This window comes from Myotis myotis, unplaced genomic scaffold, assembly GCF_014108235.1.
Source record: "Myotis myotis isolate mMyoMyo1 unplaced genomic scaffold, mMyoMyo1.p scaffold_m19_p_7, whole genome shotgun sequence".
Lineage (NCBI taxonomy): Eukaryota > Metazoa > Chordata > Mammalia > Chiroptera > Vespertilionidae > Myotis > Myotis myotis.
In genome coordinates this window covers 57,538,031-57,562,615 of record NW_023416379.1, presented here as the reverse complement: position 1 = coordinate 57,562,615, position 24,585 = coordinate 57,538,031, and the positions used below count along the sequence as shown (strand labels likewise).

General features: G+C 37.1%; 1 pseudogene; it reads right to left on the bottom strand.

Annotated features, from left to right (window-relative positions):
• Positions 1-19,706: 19,706 nt before the first annotated feature.
• LOC118660796 lies at positions 19,707-20,033 on the bottom strand (annotated as a pseudogene).
• Between the last annotated feature and the right edge of the window lie 4,552 nt (positions 20,034-24,585).

Genomic DNA, 24,585 nt, shown 5'->3' with positions numbered 1-24,585 from the left:
AGGGAGGGCCTTTCTAAGATTGGGGTCCTGGGTGACTACACAGTTCACACACCATGAAGTTGGCCATGGTCATGACTTTTCAGCTTCTGCTACTCCTGTGACTGACTTTCTCTTTGCGGTTCTTAACTCTAATTCCTACGAGTAACAACCTGATTGGCTGAGATAAGCATTTCATTCCAGGATGTGTCCCTGGTTTTTGGCAAGTCTACTCAGTAGAAGTCTCCTGGCCAGTTAGGTATGTTAGGACCAAGCAGGTGTGTGTGATCAGGGTGAGGGAGTTACGATGGGAGTGGAAAATGGATCTCCTAGCATGGGCCATGCAGTTTTCCTTAGGAGGGATGTGGTAGGCAGGCAATCATTGACACTGTTAGTATAAAATATAACAACAAGCATTTCCAATTGGAGCCTGATGTCAGTGAATATAAAGATGAGTTATTAATAATATTTCAGAGGATAGTTTGGGGGAACAGATGAGATGTAAAGCCCTAACAAATAACAGTTGTTGCCACTATAATGAAGGGAGCTCTTACATCATGAAACCCAACTTACTATTTCAAACAGCCCAATACTCAAAACATGTCTATAGCACATAGGCTTTGAGGACACTGTTTCGTGGTGTATGCCCAGGGTGACTACTACTGTGAACTAAACAATGCAGATTCCATGTTCTGAGAACTAATACACACCAGGGATTGCATTTTTGTTCAGATATACAAAGGAAATTAGCATGAATATGAGCGGGGGGGACAATCTACTTAATAGACTGTGGTTTGTAATATTTCTAATCTGTTGATAAAAGAACTTGCTTCCTTTAGAAAAAAAGAATTTTCTAACATTATCCTGAGCAAGGTTTTAAGCTACCCTTGATTCTGTCAGTAGCTAGGAGTGACAGTCCCACTCTGGGTTACTATCACTGTGATCACACCAATTCCCAATTCCCCTTCTAGGCTTAAAAAACTCATTATCATTTCCCTCCCTACCTTTTGTTATCTTTTAACCTCCCCTCTCATCCCATTTAGATTAAATGTTATAATGTGTATAAGGATTTAAATTGGTCACATTAAGGGATTTTGACACAGAATTTTGAGTTCCAACAATTATGTCAGTAGCTTTTAATGTTTAGCAACTTTTCCCCTGTGTGTATGTGAGCGAGTGTGTATAAAGAATACTTAGATTTACAACAATAGTATAAGAAAACGTTCAAATTGCAAATGCCAGGAGTTATACCAAATAGAAATTTCCACATAGTCCTACATGACAAATGATACTCAGTGGATTATTACAAAGAAACATTCACATTACTCAATTCCTAAAAAGAATCAGGAAAGTGAAAGTCTAAGAAGCAGTGCTTCGCATAAACAGAAAGAAGCCCCTGGGAGAGCACTTCAAGCGGCGAGGGTCATTGGTTAAACTCGGGCGCCTGCTTTCTTGCTCTAGCAGAGTGGACATGAGTCTGAATAATCTTATTATGTGTGAGGTGCTGCACTTAGCCTTCTTGATGACTTCTATTTGGCAGATACAGTGCACTTAGGACACATACCATACGAGCAGTTACAACGGGCTTGCAAAGATTTGTGGCTGCATCAAGTGAAACTAACCTCCAAATACTCATTTGAAGAATGTGTGAATGTGTATGTGTGTCACTATGTGTCTGTGTACTTAGCCAGCCTGCTGTAGAAAACTGACTTCTTAACACTTGTTTCTAGGCAGAGCAATTTCAAAACCCTTCAGTCTTTTTGAGTGTCAATTACTGCACAGATACAAAAGTCACATACGTAGAGAAAATGGAATTATAAACAACCTTAGGATATTACTTTTCCCTTCCACCCTTCAAAAATCAAATTAGGCATTTAACTTTCCATTTTGGTACAACACTCTGGGACAAGGATAGAGTGCATAAGAAAAGTAATATTTCAAAAATGTGATAAGGAGTGTATCAAAATGCCCTAAACAGTTTTCAGTGTGGGTGCAGGGGGACTTTTAGCTCATAGGTGTGCCAGTGCTCTGAGGGGTTCTTTGAAAGAGGATATCATCTTAGATTTTAAAAACCATTAATCTCATGAAGGCCAAAATGGAAGCATATATCCTATTCAGAGAATTAATATCTTACTTTCTCACCACGTAGGTGAAAGCTCACAGAACCATATAGTAACTATTAGTGTGTCAAGGAAGAGTAGGAAATAACAATTTCCTGTGTGCCCAGATTGGGACCACTGGAATTCTGACCACTTTCAAGATCTCCCCATTTGAATTTTGCATAGAATTCATAGAACATCAATTCTTTAGTGATGGGAAATTCTTCTGGATGATGGCTGATAAGACCAGATATTCTATTTTCTTGGAACAGTCATGCGTTGTGCCTGATACCCTGTCGTCTCATTTGATTTAGCATTAGTCCAGAATGCATTTAAACATTGTTACTACTGCATTATCAATAGTTGTATTAAAATAAGCCAAGGTATTTGATAGACCTCCATTTTATACTTCCAGCTTCTGAGAAGGTCTCATCTAGTCACATATAAAGCACACATATAGTAATCGCAATCCATACTTAACATGTGACCAGAGATAATTCATCTCTCCTTGTCCTATCCTTTCCAGGTAGAATATAATTAACCCCTTCTTTATTAGCTATCTATTGCTACATACGAAATCACTCCAAATGTAGTGGCTTAAAATAACTTCAATGGTTTACTATTGTCCACAATTTTGTGGATTTACTGGGTGGTTCTTCTGCTAATCTCACCTGGGCTTACTCATTTGGCTGCATTTAATTGGTGACTGGGCTAGTTTGGCAAGTCCAAGGTGACTTCATTCCTGTCTGGGGCCTTGGTGCTAGCTGTCAGCTGGCATGCTTTGGTATTCTCCCATGTGGATGCTGGTCTGAACTCCTCACAGCATGATGGTTTCAGGGTTCCAAGGTGGAAGCCACAAGACTACCTGTAAAGGCTTAGGCTCCAGAACTCATTCAACATTATTTCTCCCACATTCTATGGGTCAAAGCAAGACGTCAGGTCAACCCATATTAAAGAGACTGGAAAATAGATTCCATCCTTCAATGGGAGAGTGACAATGTCCCATTGCAGAAGGCTATTTACATAGAAAGGCAGGCTTTACTTGAGGTTATTATCTTAATGAACTGCCCCACATTACTTTAAAGCAGTGATTTTCAACCTTTTCTATCTCAGGGTACACATATACTAATGACTAAAATTCTGAGGCACACCAAAAAGATATATTTTTTTTGTCGATCTGACAAAAAAAGGTATAATTTTAATTGATTCACAAAAAACATTATAGTAATTACTTACCCTTTTTGCTCTAAGTGACTTTTTAAAAAATCAGGTGTCTGTACTTGTATATAAGGATTTCTGGTTCCAAGAATTAACCAGTGGGACATAACTTTATTATGTGATAGGTGCAACTCTATTAAAAGACCTATTATGTATAGTTCAAGACAGGGCATTCATACCATATGGCTATTGTTGTGTTGGCTGTTGTAATTTTTTTTAATTTGATAATATAAAGGAAAAGAGGGCAGTGCCCTTGACTAAATAGTCAGGTATTGTATGTTTTAGAAAATTTTGCTGCACACTGGTTGAATATCACTGCTTTAAAGGATAGCATGCACAGCCCTTGCTGATAAACTGAAGTATGCTTAGATACAAGTCATTGAGGACACCCACCTCATTCTGTTCTGTAGTGGTGGAGGGTGAAGTATTTGATACTGTTAACCCTACTGGTACCAGTTGGTTGTATCTTGTTCTACACTGAGGTCTCTGATATGTACAAAGTTCTGGGACCCATCCCCAGAGTAAGCATGAAATATGTGTAGAATATAGAGTCTGGGCAGTTCTACAATATGTATTTAACCTTTTGGCAATGCTTTTCTCTTTTGTAATAAATAACTGCAGAAAGAATGAGCTTTTAAAAAGATCACGACCATGAGGAACGTATAACTTGCGCAAAATACTTGTTAACTTGTAATACCATTGGAACATGATAACATCACTGACCATTTAAAAACTAGAAGATACACATATGATGAAGATGCATCAGTATCTACCTAAAAATTAGGCATATTTTTAGAATACTGCCCAAAGATGATAGTTTAACACATGAGACTGCAAACTGTAAGTTTACATAAGACTTTATAAAGCCTGACTTTTTATTTAGATCAAATACCTGCTTCACTCATATGTCCAACTATTTGTGCACATGTGAGAAATGAAGAAGTAATTTTTAATATGTTATGTTGGCTCCAGTACTATTTAAAAAAGTGAAAATAGTTAAATGCTTCAATAGAAAATCAATTAATTTTACTAATAACTTTAGGTATATTTTAAACAAATTCATGGAATAATAGTATTTTGGAATTCAATTCTGCCAAAAATAAAATATATCTCATTACTGTGAATGGGAAATCACTTCAAAAGTTCATCATTAAAGATAAAATTTATTGTCTTTGTAGTGAAAATACAAATATAAATTTTGGTGAATAAAGCATTATAGAAAAACTATTTTTTATTAAATTGTGAATCTATAGATCAAAAATGTACTTGAAGTTGGGGATGTGGGTTCAGATATGACTTTGAAAAAAAATTTAGCATGGTAGTATGCAATTTCTCTTTTGGCTGTCCATCATAAATTACGTAGATTTTTAAAGTGATTGGTTGGAATTGATTTTTAAGTCAACCTAATGTTCTACCATGATATTGCACCTTTTTGAAATGTTTTCCACGTTAACTAAGGTTGTATTTTGTTTATAATTACTTGGCTATCTTTATTGAAATAATAAATGGAGACAATAAAGCTTCAGCTTTTGAAACTGTAGCAAATTTTAGTTAATAAAAATAAAATTTATAAATAGGAGACATCTAAATATATCCTACAAAAACAAGAAAGAGAATTAACAAATCAAACCTATAAAAGATATAATTTTGAAATATATCTATTATTTTGCCTTGGAATATCTTGACTTTTAAAAGAAACTTTGAATGTAAGTTTATATTTTAATTATATACATTTATATTTTGCAGTCTAATGAAATAAATTAATAAGACAACATATTGCAGTATCTAAACTTGACCAAACATTCAAATGAATAGTGAATAGAAGCAACTTATGAGTTGTCTTACAAAATATCTGTTGAAAAAAGATACTGTAAATGGAGTGAAAAGATGGAAATACTTTGACAATACAAAAAAGTGTAATTGGCATTCACCTTTATTTGACAGAATTTTCTCTGAATTTACCATTTATATCAACCAGCATCTGAAGAAAGGATTTTCTCTATTGAAAGATCATGGTCTATAAAAAAAATAAATTTAAGATAAAATTAACCATAATTTGAAACTCTGAAGATTTTATGCATTTTTTATGAATAAAAGACTAATTAACAAAGTTTTTTTTTCCAGAAAATACTATTACTAAATGGAATTAGAGAAATACATAATAAGTACTATTTTTCAGAAAATAGTATTAATAAAGAGAATTGGGGAAATATATAGTAAGTGCTTTTGGATTTTTAATGTTCAGTTAATAGATACAAAGAAGTTTCAAAAATTTTTTATTTAATGTATACTGATGTAATGTATGCTAATATTTTATTTGATTTATAAAAAGAATTTATAATAATAAACAAATGCAATAATAAATTAACAATAAGTATTACTTTAGTATTAATTAATTAAATATAATAAAATTTATTATAATTATAAATATATTTTATGTTTATGTATATTAATATATTTTAAAAATATAACTATTTTATAGATATACTATATAATAATTTTTATCTGAGAAGTATTATAAAAATAATATATTTTAAATTTTATTTATTTTTTATTAAATTTATTAGGGTAACATTGCTTAATAAAGTTATTTTTCAAGTGTACAATTCTATGATATATCATGTGTATATTTCACTGTGTGTTTTCCACCCGAAGTCAGATCCCCACATCATCCAATATTTTAGCACCTTTACCCTTTAGTATTGATCCATTTTAATGTAAAACACATGCTTGATTTAGAAAATGAACTAATCACTTTATCTATGGTTCTTTTCACATTTGGTCCATGGTCATCTTCAAGCTCACTTCTCCAAAAATTTGTATCTTCAAGTTCTGTATCTCCAAAAATCAATCTCTACTTCAGGAAACCACTAATACATTGTTTCATTTGGAACTCCACCAGTCTTCATATTTATAATCTGACAAACCCAAACTTCTCCTGCTTCAAGTTAGTGTTAGCAGCCTCAAGAGTTAGTAAGCAAGAAATAGTCTTGAAAGTCAAAACAATGTGAAGTGGTAGAGTCCCATGGCAATGCATTAACAATTACGCTTAGCAATAACAATTTTGCAAAGCAATAACCATTATTTGTAATCTATGTATTTTTTTTTAAAACTTTCGGGGGGTAAAATAAATTGTATTTTGGAACATTGGCATTGATGCAACACTGCTAAAAATCTGGCAGATGCAAATATGTATTGCTAGTATTTACAATATATTTAATTCATGTAGCAGTGTCCAAAGAGCTCAGTGATTTTACATACATTAGGTTATTTATCCTCATCATTCCTATTGAAGTAGATTGTAAAGCCTATTGTGCCTATTTTATTATGTCTCGTACTTCTTGTACTTCCTCAGAAATGCACATCTAGTATTAACCTTTTTACTGACTTTGATCAATTATCCTAAGAAAACACACATTAATTTCTATGCCAAAATTATCCATCCAGACAGTTCAGGCTACAAAATGGCAGATTATGCATATAACCTTTTCTCAAACATCTCTGACTAATAGCCTACCCCACTAATATTGCCTAAATAACACATTTATTTTTATCATCTAGGACAATCTACCTTCTAAGTGCCTTACTTAGTTTTGTTCAATGTATTCATTAATTAACTGAAGAAATAATTATTCAGGACATCCATTATATAAGAATTGGACTGTATGCTGCACAGATACAACCTGAATCTGAAACTGAATTTAATCTAGAAGGATTTATAATCTCATGGGAGAGACAGGACATTGACTTTGATAGCTAGAGTATGGTTAGAAATGGGAATGCGACAGAGGAGTAGTATGAATAAAATGCTATGGAAGTTTCGATGAAGTGCTTACTCCAGCTGGAGATAGTAATCGGAAATTAAACTCATGCTTTCCTCCCTTCCTAGTCCATCCTGCACTTACCTCTGCATCACTTGGAAGAATTTGGAGAATACAAAAAGACACAATTCAAAATGATCTAAACAACAAGATAATTTGTCACCTCATGCATAAGAAGTCCTGAGGTAGAGAGGCTCCAGAAGCGATCAGTCTAGTGCCCTTTCCTCTTACCATTCTCTTTCTCAGCACATCACCAGGCATACATTTCTTTTTTATTTCCAGGCATATATTTCTGATTTCAAGATGACTGTAGCAGCTTTAGGCATCCTTTTTTTTTTTTTTTTCACACCAATGTTTGAAGGCAGAGACTCTATCTCTCCCTCTTGTTTCTTTATAGGAACTAATAAATCTTCCCCAGACATGTTCTCTCCCATTAGTCTTTCCCTCACATCTTGTTGGCTAGAGCAAGGTCACATGACCCTTCCCAAGCCAATCACTGAGAGTGGTTAAAGAGTTATCATGATAGCTTACTAGATACCTTTTCCTGAGAATGTAATTAAGTAGTAAAAGGTAAAAACTAAGCAAATTTGGGTCTCTCCTAGCAAGAAAGAAATGGGGGTGAGAGGAAGCTTAGAATAGGCCACCAAAAATGTCTCTGAGACTACCTCTAAACTTGTTCCTTCTCCTAAGTTTCCTATTTTGTTTCTAGGTACCACCAGTCTCCCCTCACCTAATTGACTCAAAATCCTACAATGGTTCTCTAAAAAGACTATTTTCTTTTGCCCCCATATCTTATTACCAAACATCAAAAAGAGTAACCCCCCCTGTCTTGAAATGCATCCCACATGACCATTCTGACTTTCATGTGCCTAATTAGGGGGAGCATATTAAAATATTTCCACATCAGGGTTTTTTGAGACTGAAATAATGTGTTAGTAATGATTATGTAAGGAAAACAGGTATCAACTACACCTGACCTGTGCAAGCTTACATCCCACCCCTAACTCATCTTTTCTGAGTCCAGTTTTTACATTTTCCAGTTCAAGTTTACATGGTCACTAAATTACTCTTTTTGGAGCCCAGCCCTGATCTCGCCACATTCCTGTGCAAAAACTATCAATAGCTTTTCTTTACGTGTAGAATTAAACACAAACTGCCTACTCCAGGATTTATGATTCCCACAGTATATCTCAAATTGAACTTTCCTGGATTTTCTCTCATAATTTTTAAAAATATAAACACAATCTCAGCAATATACTACCTTTTAACCCAAACAGGTTACCTATATTAATTCTTTAAATGTGCCCACAACCTTCCACCTCTATAAGTTTGTGAACATGGTCTCTTTGATGTGTAATGCCTTCCCTTCAATGTCAACATCAAGCCACCATTAAATGTTAGAGCAAATCTCTCTCCTCTTTGACAAGTCAGAGGCAATTTTATATTCTTTCATTCATAAAACTCTTATGGTTATAGCTATGGTGACCATGTTTTCAGAATAAAAATCAGAAATTGTGATCCACCATGGAGTCTGACAATGGGATTGACCAAAAACTGATCATATTGGAGCTATTATAAACACTGAAATGGTTTCTTTAATAGTTTTCCTTACGAGATGACAGGCTCTGCACTGGGAGAAAATGGGTCTTACCTATCTTGGATCGGCATATTGCTTTACGTATACCAGCTTCTCTCTAACTATCCGATATAATAAAAGCCTAATATGCAAATTGACCAAATGGTGGAACGACCGGTCTCTATGATGTGCGCTGACCACCAGGGGGCAGATGCTCAATGCAGGAGCTGCTCCCAGCCCACAAGCCAGCCAAGACAGGTGCCAGTGGGGGTCCCCCCAATCACCCCACTGGTCACCCCACAGATTGGCTTTGGTCGCTGGCCAGGCCTAGGGACCCTACCCATGCACGAATTTCGCTTCTAGTGTTTATATAAATTTCTTAATAAATTAATTACTATGATACCATAGCTACCACACATATCTTAACTTGACTTAAAGTTCTATCATAACACAAACATAATAATAGTATTTATCTGTTGGAAGGCTGAGAAGTAAGTAGATAGACAACAGATTGGGGCAAACTTTTCTATATACCCTTTTATCATTTTTGATGTTTGAATTATTTACATGTACTATTGAAAATTAAAAGCTTAAAAGTCTAATTAAAATGTGTATCTTAATGTAGGGTTTACATATAATTTTTCTTTTAAAAGCACAAAAGGTATATAATCCAGTGCCACATCTTCATGCGAATTCTGTACGTAGGCTTTATCAGAGTTGGCAGAATTAACAGTAAAGTGAAAAAGAGAAACCAATTACTCTAACATCAGTTGCAGATTATTTTGCTGTAGAAAGATACATTAGAAAATATCAAATCAAAGAATTCAAAGATGCAGATTTTCTTGAAAAATCTTTATCTTGTTTTGATTAGGACCACACAGGTTACCATTGATGGTGTCAAAAGTCACAATGACTTCCATTTCCTTTTATTTATTCCCACATTATGCTTTTTAGATTTAATGATTCTTGTAGATCTAGTTCATGTCCTTTAACTACCTTAAGGTTTCCCATTTAACGAATAAATTGCAATTATCCTCAACCCTACTGATGGACAGCAAGCTTGTTTCCTCAGTTCCTTGTTATAAAAATGTTATAATGAACAACACTGTATTCCCTCCCCTTGTATACACGTGAATCTGCAAGCAAGAAATAGAGAATGCAAATGTCAGTACCAACTATCTTTTGTTTTCAGATCCCTCATTGACCTACAGAAACATATATTTTCTCCTATCCCGAGTTCCCCTGGGGAGGCAGGGAGGCTCTTCCCTCCTACTGTGCCTGGAGAGCTCATAGACTGGAATATAATGTCGAATAAATACCCCACAGCCTTCTAATGACCTTGCGATAAAGAGTCAAGGCTGTTCACACACAGTCTGCCATCTGCTCACATCTGGCTTCACTGCCCAACTTTAATACTTCAGTGAGTGCTTTTTCACCATTTTTGAAAAAGAAAAAATTATGTGAGCAAATGCCAGAGTTTGCTGTGCTTTAGCTGTTTAAATGAAGTGCAGCCTAGCAGGAAGAAACAGATCAAATATATTGGAAATGTGCCACCATCTTCCTTTGTGACCACAGCAAAGTCACTCTGCCTTTCTCTGTTGCCATTTCTCATTCATGAAATTAAATTACTCTATTCACCTTTTGATTAATTTAACAAATAAAATACCCAAAAGTGTTAACTAAATATACCTAGCACTTTTAACCCTTATTTGGAATTAAGAGAAGAGTCATGTGCATACATATTGACTTTGACCGTCCAAGGTCATTTCTGCCAACCCCAAAGATTGAGGCAACAGTATGATTTTGTATGAGACTAAATCCATTAACATCACTAACTTGAGCAGTCTTACAAAATATTTGCTGTTTTATTCCCTTATGCTAACCTTCAAATTTTTCTTAGATCCATATTTTATCATGTTTGTATATACATCATATACTTGGTAAGTTGTGTTAATTTTACATATCAGACTGAAAATTGTATGAACTAAGATTATATAACCCCAAAATACCAATATTAAATAAGAAAAAAAGTCATTATGCATTTCTGGTTCTTAAAACCACTGAAATGGTTTCTTTAAACTTCATTGGATTTGTAGTCACTCTTGAATATGGCAAATAAAACATTTCTGGCCTTACTCCTCAGAAGATTCACTATCCATGAGTGTCTAAAAATATGAAATGTTTCATTTAATATATTCTTTTTAAGATCCAAATGAAGCTTTGGATAGTTCCAGACCAACCTCCTTTCCTAAGATGCTGAGTAATTGCTAGCCCCAAAGAGGTAATCCCTAAATAATTTTGGTTATTAACACTTGAAATAAACTAGCTTATCAGCACAGCTAGCTGAGATCAATCAGGATCCTTCTGGAAAGGGAACTATCAAAGGAAGTCCAGAATCCTAGAATTATTTGATACAGGAGTACACATTGGGATGTAAAAAGGTATTCAGCAGGTGGAGGGCATATAGGAGGCTGGGCCCATAGGGAGGAGAGATTGAGACTTTAAGGAAGAGCAATGATACTAATGACAAAATGCCTAATTACAAATTTTGCCACTTCTGAGAACAGAAGACTCAAAGTCCCCCAGGGAGGTCTTACAGCCCAAGCTCCAGGGCATCTAAGCAAGCTAGAGGGCCTTCTATGAAAGGAGCTGGTACAATCTCAGAGAATGGCCCTGTCATGCTGACTAATACATTTTCAAATCTGTGAAGTCCCTAGAATAAGAATAACCTGAGTAAGAGGTTAAGAGACGACAGGGACCCAAACGGAGTAGACAATTATCACCTATGCTTCATCCTTTTCATTAAAAATATCTCTTCTATTTGAATCCTAACTTTTCATAAAGTTGATTAAATAATCACAACTTTTGAGGGCAATGGTGGCAAGGCATATATAATTTGGAAGCAGCCCAAGAGTCCATCAGTGGGGATGAGTGAATCAAAAAGCTGTGTTACATTTACGCAATGGAATATTAGTTGGCCATAAAAAGGAAGGAACTCTTACCCTTTGTAACAACATGGATGGACCTGGAAAGTATGCTAAGTGAAGCAAATCGGTCAGAGAAAGACCGCTGTAGAAAGTAATGAGTACCATATGATTTCACTTATATGTGAAATTTAATGAATAAAATAAACTAACAAACAAAATAGAAATAGACTCATAGATATAGAGAACAGACTGACAAACTGTCAGAGGAGGGGGAATTGAGGGGTTGAATGAAAGACGGTGAAGGGATTAAGGAAAATAAAAACCCTCATAGACACAGACAATAGCTGGTGATTACCAGAGGGACAAATGAATAAATGTATACGTGAATTTGGGGCCCAACCAATTGTGAGCTTTTAAAAAACAGATACAAAATCTTGTCTTACCATCCATGTTTAATACAATGCTGTGTTCACATATTAAACTTCTAAACTGTTTCATGACAGATTATCAATGCCTGAAATTAAAAAGAGAAGAGTTTGTTCAAAAACCAAAAAAAACCAAAAAAAAAAAAAAAAAAAAAAAAAGGAGGGACAGATGGAGTGGGGGTAAGTAGAAGAGGGTAAAGGAGGATAAATGGTAATGGAAGGAGACTTGACTTGAGGTGGTGAACATACAATACAATATACAGATGATGTCTTTTAGAATTATATACCTAAACCTACATAATTTTATTAACCAATGTCACCCCAATAAATTCAATTAAAAATTAATAATTGTTTCTTGCTAAAAATTTCTTTTAGGTCAGTGGCTTCCAAGAATGAATGTGATTATGCTACACATTCTCCTATAGAGCTTCCTTAACAAATAGGTAGATTCTGTGCCCCAACATGGACCCAGACATGTTTTCTTCACAAGATTTACTGGAGGTTTATAAACTATATTAGCATTTTTATAGAATCATCTTTTGGCTTTGTTCAATTCTCTCTATTATATGTTTGTTTTGTATTTTATTTACTTCTATTCTCATACTCATTTTTTCCTCCCTTCTACTTTCTTTGGTTTCATTTTGCTATTTCTTTTCTACTTCTTGGGAAGGATGTTTGGCTCATTAATCTTCAGTCTATCTTTTTTTAAATTATATGGCTATTAAGACTATAAATTTTCCTCTATGTTTGACTTTCATTATATCCTACAAGTTTTAAATGTAGTGTTTTCAATATTATCCACTTAAAAATATTTTATAATGCCCATAGCTTTTCTATTCAATTTATAAGTATATGTTTCTTAATCATCAAATATATAGGTCCAGTATTATTGCCTTTTAAATTTTAATGTAAACTTCATTGCACTGTGGTTTGAGAACATGCACTATATGGATTCGGTCTTTTGAAATTTGTTTTCTGATGTTTACATGCCTCCCTTTTATTTGTTTTATTATGGTATACAGTTTTAAAAGAATAATATTTTATTAATTCTAAAATCTCAGATCTCACAGACAATAGGGTGATAAAGGCCAGGGGTAGGGGGTGGAGGCAGGCTGGAGGAGATCAATGGGGGAAAAGAGGGATGTATACAATACTTTCAACAGTAAAGTTTTAAAAAATTAAAAAATATATAAACCTCAGATCTCTAGTTTTGTTTCTCCTGCCTATTATTTGATAGTTTCACCCATATTGCTTTGTTTCCTTGTGTGCTTTGTTATTTTTTATTGTGAGCACCACATCTTTTCGGAAAATCATTTGTGGAAAGTCTTTAAGGCTTACAATAAAATATTCCTGTAGTGAGGTTTTTCTTTTGCTTTTACCACATAGTCTTTACCAGCCCAGGACCACTTAAATGAGTTTTGGGGCTATTCAGGTGATATAATTTGGAGCTACAAATTGGCAGAAAGGCTAGCTTGTAGTTGTAAAGTTACCGTCCCTGAGGTCATAGCCCTTTTGGGGCCTTAGCGCCATGAGGACTGGTCTTCTATTAAACATCCTCACGTGGATGGGCCTTAAGATTGATTTCTGTCCCCTGCACAGCTAATTTCATCAAAGCAGAAGCTCAGTTTTGCAAATGCTCTATGGGTCTAAGCAGCTTCTCTTTGTTCCCATTCTATTAGATTATAATCTTACCATTGTGTCAGCTCTTCCATGATTTTTTAAAGATATATTTTTATGGATTTCAGAGAGGAAGGGAGAGGGAGAGAAACATCAATGATGAGAGAGAACCATTGATTGGCTGCCTCCTGCATGTCCCACACTGGGGATCAAGCCCACAACCTGGCCATGTGTCCTGACCAGGAATCAAACCATAACCTCCTGGTTCATAGGTTGAAACTCAACCAGTGAGCCACACCAGCTGGGCTCCTCCATGATTTTAAGAGAACAATAAAAGTATATTTTACAGTATTATTAATTTGTTTTTCAGTGTGAGAATGGATTTAAATAACCTAACCTGTCATCTGTCTCCAAACGAGAGTCTTCAGCTTAATTCATTCAGCCTGGCCACTCCCCAGAGCCCAGGAGCTGGGGCTGTCAGCAAGTCTGGGCCATGATGACAACACATAAGGACCACCCTCTCCTTAGCTGCCGTCTGGAAACTCCCTGGGATAGATTCGGATGAACTCACTGTAGTGAGGACATGTGACACTGAGCCAGGGACAGACCTATCACCAGAAAAAGGGGAGAAGGGGTGCTAGAGAGACCAAAACAATAATGTCCACTACACAAACACTGTTTTTTAAATTATTTCACCACTACCAAGAGGTAGATATTCACTCTCTTTTACCTGGAGAAAACAATGGCTCCATGAGGCTAAGCAACTTTTCCAATTTCATATGATTAGGAAGGGCCAGAGTCCACTCAAACCTGCGTCTCTCTGACTCCACACCCCATCTTAACCACTGCACCTCCTACAACTTACTCATCCCTTAACTGGCCACTCACATTGTGTCTCTAATGGAACAGGACTCAGGGCATGGTGCTTCTGGTAGACAGAAAGGAAAACATGGGCCAAACCAAGTGAGCAGCTCAGGGGCCAGTGGCACGGAGGTGAATATGCTGAGGTAGGATGAGGAAGAGACACTGGACAAACCAAGCATATTCTGCATACTTTGCATTTCTGCCAAGATGGGCCTACTCTTCTACAGAGTCTTAGGAAGGTAAGAAAATGTGACTCAAGTAAAACTAGAGTTGCACGGCCCTGCATCCACCCTATGACCAATTTCAATAGACATCACATCCAGAAAGAAAAAGTTATAAACCTAATTCCAAAAAGCATTGCAAGGATTATAGGCTTTAACTGACGTTCCAAGAGGCAAGAGCAGCCTACAGCTGAGAGTGCAGCATATGCAACAACGCAAGGCTTCTTTTCCTTTAGAGTTCTCCCCTCTGCGCTTCTCAAGGAAACTGCCCAAACTGCTCAGTCGCCACCTGTCATATTTCAACTCGTTTCTCCCTCTTCTCTCTTTACGTAGCTTTACATCCTCCCTGAGTAGCTTTACTTCCTCCCTGATCTTGGATGTCCGTGACCAGGTAGCTTCAGCTTGTCCTTACACAGAACCTTATATTCCACTTGTTCTGACTTTAAAAACATTTTTCTTCTCATAGTACAGTATACTGATCAGTCCAATGAAGGCTTAGCAGAAAGAGCTCAGCAAAGAATTCATAAGATAGGAGAGGGCGGAAGTTTGCATATGCTTTTTCACTTTCAAGTTTCTCTTTTGCTTTCTCTCCCAAGTTTTCAATGTACGTAACACAGTGCTTTGAGAAACAGAAGATGGACCTAAATAATATTAAGTGTGAGGTGAGAGCTAAGCTTAAACAAATCACTATAGCAAATGATCTGCCATATGAGGAAAGACATTTTATTCTCTCAGTAGACACTGAAAACACTTATTGGATAGGAATCCAACGTGTAGCTTAGGATGGAATTGTTCTTTGTCCTTCAATGTCTTTGTTTGTCCCCAGCAATAATGTCCCTGTAAAACAATATTGCTAATCTAATATTATATAGTTGCTTAGTCCTGGATCTTTTACAACCAGCTGCCATATAAGGTGATTTAGTATCTATACATAAGTAATTTTAAAAGAAACTCTACCAATGATGCAGTGACTTGAAGACATGCAGAGTATAAGTCAACTGCCTGTCAGTAATAAATCAAATGCTCTGATAACTAACTGACCTGGCAAGTTTCATCTTGGATTTCCATTTTATGCACCAGATATATCCTTTTGGGAAAGCTTAAGTGCTTTGGAAATGAAAACAAACTAAATTGGTTCTTCTGCAAAAGATAACACCAGGCATTGTTTACTTGTTTGAAAAGAAATTGGTTGGATTAATTTAAAAATTATTTGTCATGGTCTTAGTGTTTTGTGCTATTTTTATCACCTGTGTTTATCCCTTAAGAAGCAGACATTTTTCCACAGCCACAATATGAGGTTTTAAAAATAACAAACTAAATCACAAAATAAGAGAGACTCATTTAGGTAGAATCATCTTTCATCCTACCCCAACATACCAAGCATTCTCACTCAAGTAATCTCTGGTTGTCTCTCTCCTTTCTTCAATAGCACTCACTATCCCTGCCCACCCCCCCACACACACCTGTCTCTCCCCCCATCAGCCTCTGTACCCCTTGACATAGGGACTAGAGGGGCAATGTCTGCCACACTGAAGATGCTTAATATTATTTTTATTCATTCTATTCTACATTTACTTTTTATATTTTAATAATTTATAAAGATGCTTCTTCCAATAAATAGCATGGTATACTTTAATTGGCAGCCTTTTTTTCTTAATGGCATGTAAAATAATCATGCATCTGAAACTTGATATGTCTTCTACTCAATGAAAGATGGTGCTGAACTTTACCTAATGAGAGAGATTCATACAGGGTTTGGGGGAATCTGTTAATGTAGTTTAGTTAAAAATACAAACAGTAAGTGATCAAATGATAGAAATTCAGAAATTTAGGAAAGAACTTTCCTAAAAAATTAGAGAAGCCAGAGTTACAATTCCAATGGTACATATTTGTTGAGCATTTATTTGCCAGGACTGTTCTTGGTGTTGTGAATATAGAGGTCTGTTTTTCTTCATAGCACCTTTTATCAACTGACACTATACATTTATTTTCAATTTCTTGTCTGTTTCCCCTACTATGATGTAAACTCCACAGGGCTGTTCTGTGGAACTTACATTATAGTAGGGGAAACAGACAAGAAATTGAAAATAAATGTATAGTGTCAGTTGATAAAAGGTGCTATGAAGAAAAAACAAAGCGGTCTGGAATGAAATAGGGGAGGGAAGTGGAGGGAGATTGCTATTTTGGATGAGGTGATCAGGGCAGTCTTTGAGGAGGTGGCCCTTGCACAGAGAAGGAAACAATGCAAGTGAGATGCCTCCCGGGAGTAGAATACTCTGAAAAAGGAAGAAGGGAGTAGACCATTCCAGAAAACAAACGTACATGCTGCCAGTGTCTGAGAACAGAAAGGAGGCTATTGTGCTGTAGCCAATGAGCAAGTATTAGAGTTATAGGAGGTGAGGCAAAAGGGCTTGTGGGGCCCTATCATGTAGGGCTTTAGAAGTCATTATAGGGACTTGGCTTTTATCCTGAACTATGTGGGAACCTATCAGGAGTTTTGAACAAGGAGTGACATGGCCTGGCTTATGTGTGGAGTTGTGCACTGATGTATGTGGATGGCAGTGAAGGGAGAATAGGGTGGGGATTGGCAAGATGGAAACAGAAAGAATAATAAGTAAGCTACTACTGTAATCCAGGTGAGTGGTGGTGGTAGCTGGGAACAGGGTGGTAGCAATTTTCTGGATAAATTTCAAAGGTAGAACTAATAAGTAAATAAATTAGATATGGAATATGGAAGAATGAAATCAACGGTGATAGCAAGATTTTTGATCTAAGCAACTGGTAGAATGGAGTTGGCATTTACTAAGATGGGGAGGAGTGTGGGGAGAACAGTTTGGAGAAGAAAAGAAAAACACAAGAATTCACTTTGGTTGTATTAAATTAGTGATGTCTAGTAATATTCAAGGGGAGATGTCTAGAAATGAGCCTATACTTTGGCAAAGAGGTAGAAGATGGAAATATAAATGGGGAGACATGAACATAGATGTGGAATTTTAGGATATATAAAATCTCCTAGACTGTAGATTGAGGGTATAGAGGTGAGGGTGGGGACAGAGAGACAGAGCCTTGAGACAATCCAATGTGAATGATCAGGGAGAAGAGGAGGAAGCAGGAAAGGAAGCAGAGAGGAGCAATTAGGAAGGTGGATGGGAATCAGGACAGTGTAGGGTCCCAGATTACAAGTGAAGGATCAAGAGAGGAATAACTTTGCCAAATTCTACTGATGAATAAGATAAAGACTGAGATGTGACTGTTGCTTTTTGGAAGCAAGGAGGTTATTAGTGACCTTTACGAAAGAGGATTCAGTGGAATGTAAGGACAAAACCAGGTTTGGAACAGTTAAAGGAAGAATAGAAGGAGAAATGAAAATGAAAAACAGCAATTACAAACCACTCTTTCCAGAGGGATACAGACATGCAGTGTCAGCTAGAAAAGGATACAGGATCAACAAGAGGTTCTGTTTTACTTTAAAGGTAGGAGATACAGTGTGCTAATACTCATTAAGAAGGGGTACTCAATCTCTTTTCTTAGATCCTTCTCTCTAGTCTCTCTGAATTAATTACTTAATACAACTGGGGGGAAACATGCAATTGAGGTCAAAATTTGGCATCCTTTCTCAGTTAAATTCTGGAAGGAATATTACTTAGTTTTACCTGAGAATCAGTTTTTAAACGCAATTCTGATCTGCTTTGTTTCTTTCTTTTTTATTTATTTATTTATTTATATAATTTTTTTATTGCTTAAAATATTACAAAGTGTTTCTTAATAAGTAACATTCAGGGAAAGGGGGTGGCATTTTCACATACTTTTAATTAGAAGTAGAAAATAAAAGAGTGCGTTGTGCCAGCAAAATTTATTCATTTCAATATTAAATCACATCGACAGCAGAAGAACAAGGCCATAGTCCAAAATGAAATAATCCCATCACTATGCTCCTCTTCTGCAATATCAGAGCTGACAGATAACAGTCTCCCCCTGACATCTGCTACAGTAGATGGCTGGCAGCAACGCTCACCACGTTGATTCTATGTACTGTAGAAGAGCTAGACTGAGTTAATGAGCGTTCTAGCCCAGTGGTTCAGGGTCCTGGCTGCGCATGTGACTTACCAGTGCCTGTGGCCCACCCTAGAGATTATGATTCATTTGGTCTGAGTTGGCAAGCAGACGTGGGTACGTTTTACAACTTCCCCGGGTGATTTTAATGTGCAGTGGGAGCTGAGAACCACTGCCTAGTATTTAAGCTTTTCACCTCAAGGTGAAAAAAAGTCATAGCTGACTATGAGTAAAAGGCTTGAAATTTGATCTAATCTCCAAAACAGAACACAGGAAATAGCCACCCTCACTTGAAGTAATCTAGCGTAGAATTCTCCTCTACCATGGAGAGCACACTCCCATAACTCTGCTTGGGTGGCAGCTCCGTGCGCTGCCCAGAGAGAGAGGGAGGGTGGCTTGGCATCTGTGGGCAGGATTTTTCTTCTCCCTCTTGTGACTGAGATGACTATTGAAGGCCTCAGAGCATGCAGAAACAAATTGGTTTTTCTTTGTTCTTTAGACTACGTTTGACAGCAGGGTAGAAGGAAAGCGAGGCTGCCATGAAGCTTATTTTAGGTGTTTGCTGGAGGGAGGGCAAGAAGGAGGAAGAGGCAACTGTGAACAAGAAAACACAAGGAGAACAAGAATGAAAAAGACAAAACTCAGCTGAAGCCAGATCGCTAGTGGCAAGCTCACTTTTGGTTTTAACTGCCCACCTAATTCAGATAACAGCCGAGTTTTTGCTTGCATCAGACACACTGTAATATTATCTCTATTTTCTGTTGATAACAGCAGAAGGATGTTTTTTCCTCTGGATGGAACAGAGTGCCACAATGAAGATCTTGAACTAAATACAACCTTTCATGCTTTATTTTTTTTAAGTGAACATATCAAGATTATATTGTCATATGATAAAACAAAATATGAAGCTTAGAACTGGATCACTTGGCCCTTTCTCTTCTTATCTCCTCCCAGTTCAAAATGCTTGCTTCTCTTAATGGCCAGCATTCTTTTAGATCCGCAGTTAGGCTTAACTCATTCAAGTGTCAGCACAATCTTCTTTGTAGTTTTAGCCTTTTTTTTTTTCCGGAAAATCAGCGTAGTCTGCCCACCATAGCCACTCTGCTTCCTGTCATAACACCGCCTTCCCTGCGCTTACAGAGAATCCCTGCCCTTCTTGTACTGTGTTACTTTGTGGGGTTGATGCTGGCCACACTTCCTACAGAAAGTTCTGCGGGTTTTAGGAAAGTTCACCATGTTTGTGAGGGCTATCAGCAGGGAAAGGAGGTCTTTCATGCTTTTATTTCCACTCAGAAATTTGATTTATAGGACCAGAAAACAAATAAAAGCACTCTAATCAAAACAATAATAAAGAACAAAGTTAAAGAACAAAAATGCACTCTCAATTTCACTGTCATTGCTCATCTATGTTTCTGTTACTCAATTCATTGTTCATACATAAAAGTGCTTCCATACGGGCATGACTACAGAATAGATGCATTCTGGCCTTCCATCTACCATCTATCTGTTTCTAGTTGCACGTCAGATGCAGGTGGGATTGCCACACTCAATCACACTCCTGGGCTGCCTCAGGCACATTATCTTCATCAGCCCCTCCTTATGGTACTTACTTTCTTGGTTAGTTCCCTTCCTTTCAGATTCCATTCCCTTACTCCACCCTGACACCCATGCTCATACAATAAGGTATTTTCTCCCAATACATGTTATCTACTTTTAGTTACGTACATATTTATACACAAACCATATACACTATTTATAATGAAAGTGCTTCTAAATGTATATTAATGGAATTAAGTTATAAATAATATTCAGTTTTGTTTTATCTTTTTAAATCTCCCATCATGTCTTGGAGAATTCTGCATGTAAACACGTGTAGTTTTTCTTTTACTTCTTTTGCCTGCTGAATAGTATTCCATTGTTTACTTATATCCTATTATATTAACCTTTTTAAAATAAAGTCATCATAATTTTCATTTTAATAACTATATAACAGTCCAAGACACTGCTGTATCAATTTAAATTTAATTATTTTTCTACTATTGCTTATTTAGATTGTGTAAAGTGCTGTAATCAGTCTGTATATACACATGTATCTACTCTATACACGTATTAGTTTGCTAGGGCTGACATCTCAAAGTACCACAGACTAAGTGGCTTAACCAACAGAACGTTATTTTCTCGTAGTTCTGGAGGCTAGAAGTCCAAGATAATGGTGTAAGCTGGGCTTATTTCTTCTGAGGCCTTTCTCCTTGGCATGTGGATGAATGTCCTCTAGAGGAAGCAGCCAATGAATGCATGAGTGAGTGGAACAACAGGTCAATATCTCTGTCTCTGTCTCTCTCTTTTCCCCTTCCTCTCTAAAATCAATTAAAAAAAAGAATAAATGAGTATATTAACTGCCTTTAAAATTATAGCACTTAGAAATAATTTTTCCTTCTTGAACTTTATTTGCTTGGATACAAGATTCAAAATATTTCACAACATAATACTTTTGCTTTAAAAACCTCAGCCCGAGGTAAACTTTTAAAAGTATCTGGATTAGAAGGTGTGAGATAAGACTGGATAACTATGGAATAAACTAAGTTTATTTTCTGCTCCTATTCATTGCTCAGTCTGCCGTAGCCTCCTGAGCATGATGGGGTTGTAGGGGGCACACCCTTAGATACTTCCACTGGTGCTGGTGATGGAAAGGGGCAGGAGATGCCATAGCTTTCACCAGGTCTTTATGAGAAGGAAATAGGATGTCTGAGGCAAACACCACTGCCATTCGTTTGAAGTTCATTTTTAGGTTAATAATGTAGTGAAACATACAGTACTTTTCATAATATGAGTTAGTGCAGCCATTCTCAACTACTCCTTTACAAAGTCTGGAGTAAGCAAAATCCCTTGTCATAGATCAAGGTCTCTTAATTAGAGTCCTGTGGATAGACATGCATGAGATCTTTGGGTCAAGGTTGAAAATCTATGCAAAACTGCATGTCTATCCATGAATTTTCCTAGGTAAAGGGTCCATAGTTTCTTTAGACCCTCAAAGAGATCTGCAATTCAAACAAGCAGTATGTTGGATAAAAATAAAAACTTGGCAGGTCCTACCTCATTTGCTAGTAAAGATTCTAGTGCTCAGTGCAAGAAACCCAGGTAAATAGCCCATATTTCTGTGTGAGCTTTCTACATGTCACACTATTTTTATAGGAAAGAAAACTCATAACAAAGTATAGTATAAACATTTTCCCCCAAAATCATTAGACTCAAAAAGTGTCCATCGATTATGAATCTTTGCTTTCTAAACATGCCCATTCATTTCCTGTGCAAGAACAAAATCACCTGTGTTGCACAGTCAGACTCCACCTGTAAATACAGATCTGAGAAAAACTCGCCCTAAAGGAACAGAGCGGTAGAGACTAGGTCTACTGCCTTGTTTCATTTCTGTTCTGGGCATCAACACCAGGGTTTTTTTCATAGCCACACAAATGTCACGACCACCACAAGCCTGAATGTGTCACTGAAACCTGTGAGTGTGAACAGTGCAATGAGTTACATATGGGAAAGAAGGAAAAGGGAAGGGAAGAAGCAAAGAGAACAACTGAAAGTCCTCGCTAAAGACAAGAGATTTACAAAAAGCTATTTGAATACTAGAAGTAATATTATTTCCATTCCATACTAAGAGAAAAGTTTGGCAAAAAAGGAGAATAGAGAGGAATAAGGGTGTGTGTGTGTGTGTGTGTGTGTGTGTGTGTGTGTGTGTGTGTGTGTGTGTGTGTAAAGGACAAATGACGTGGAAGAGATTCAAGAAGAACAAAAAGTGTCAAATTCTTAAGTGTGCTTAGGGAGTAGAGGCCCCTTTGTCAAGTAACAAACACAGTCCCTGCCTCCTGTGACAGTGGAGGTAGGGCAATATTATTTGGCCAATGTCATGATGATAAATCAGTTTATTTAGGATAACCCACTTCCAGTATCTGTCTCTATGGCCTACAAGTGAGGCATTGGGTCTGTGGTGGTGAAAAAACAAAAAAGCATCATAGGCTATTGTCAAGTCAGGTGCTGACTAAAATGCCACTGGGAGGGGGAGGGGGAAAAGAGTCACATGCAGTCATTCATTCATCTACGGAGCTGGGTTCTCAGGACACAGTGATGAATTAAGTTGCAGAGGGTCCCTGCCCTTCAGCAGATGAACTTCACATTGAGCAAGGGAGTGTTGGGGCACCTGTAGTTAAAATAAAAAGAAATGTAATGGCAACTTGAATTTGTCAACTTGGCTGGGCCATGGTGCCCAGCTATTTGGTGACACATTATTCTGGATGTTTCTGAGAGGGTGATTTGAATAAGATTTACATTTAATTTGTTGGACTTTGAATGAAGCAGACTGTCCTCAATAATAGATGAGTCTCATCCAATCAGTTAAAGGCCTTACCCTGAGCAAGTAGGAACTTTGCGGCAGATGGCAGATTTGGACTGCAGCACAGGCTCTTATCTGGGTCCTTAGCTGGCCAGCCCGCCCTGCAATTTTGGACCTGCCAGCCTACACACACACACACACACACACACACACACACACACACACACATACACACACACCCTATTAGTTCTTTTTCCCTGGAGAACCCTAACTAACACAATAACCTAATAAACTAAACTAATTTAACCGAACTAAAGCAGGTATGAAGTTACACTGCTGATGTCATGTAGAAGACTTTACACATATTCAGTCAAATCTAGCAGGAGACAGACTGTCCTGGAGTTACCACTTAGGGGCCAATAGGGAGACTTCCAAAAAGCTACTTTCTGCTGAGGGTGCCAGGAGAGTAACAGTGGGTGACCTATCTGCCAAGGACTGATGGGTTCTTTTAGGAGGTTAGGGCATTTCTTAGGAGTAATACTGCTCCAACTCCAGCAGATAGCCTTGAAAACATGTTTACCTACCATGAATTGTTTCATTGTTTTTTAACAGATAATTACATATTTCATTAGAGAGAGAATAGCACCTTTACAGACTTGGGAGTATAGCAATTCTAAAAGCCCAGGGATTCTGATGAGAAAGAGGGTTCTTGCTCGAAATGTGGAGAATTAGCCTGGTCCGGTATTCTTTTTGATTAATGAGGGCCCACTCCATGGCACATACTGTGCAGGGGCTGAGGAAAATAGAGGACATGGTGTTCGGTAAGCATAAAACCTTCTTAGAGGAAAAATGCGTGGGTGCCCAAATGTTAAAATAGAGTTCAAGAGTTTAAAAATTATGCAAAATAGCTATATGAGGCAACATACTTAGCAGCATATGTTCTTGGGTGAATAAGTTTAAAAGGATGGTCAAAAAAGGTCAGGAAAAGCTCTCCTAGGGCTGCAGTGCTCAGAAGAAAGGGGAGCTTGCCAGAGCCTCCAAATGGAACCTGTAGAATTAGGGGTGACCTTTATATGAAGGGGGCATGTAGGGTAGCCTTTAGTTTAATATGACTGAAACACACCCACACATTTCTAATGTGAATATCAAAAACGTGGTAGAAGCCCTCTCTGGGTGGCTCAGGCGCTCAGAGCATCATCCCGTACACCAAAACGTTTTGGGTTTGAGTCCCAGTCAGGGCACATTTCCAAGTTGCTGGTTCAATAATCCCCAGTTGGGATGAGTATGGGAGTCAACGAATCGATGTTTCTCATATCAATGTTTCTCTCTCTCCCCCTCTCTCTTTTCCTCTCCTTTTCTCTCTAAAAATCAATAAATATATCCTTGGGTGAGGATTAAAAAAATGTGGTACAAGTAACACAAAAAACTATGCCAGTAGAGAAAAGTTATCTT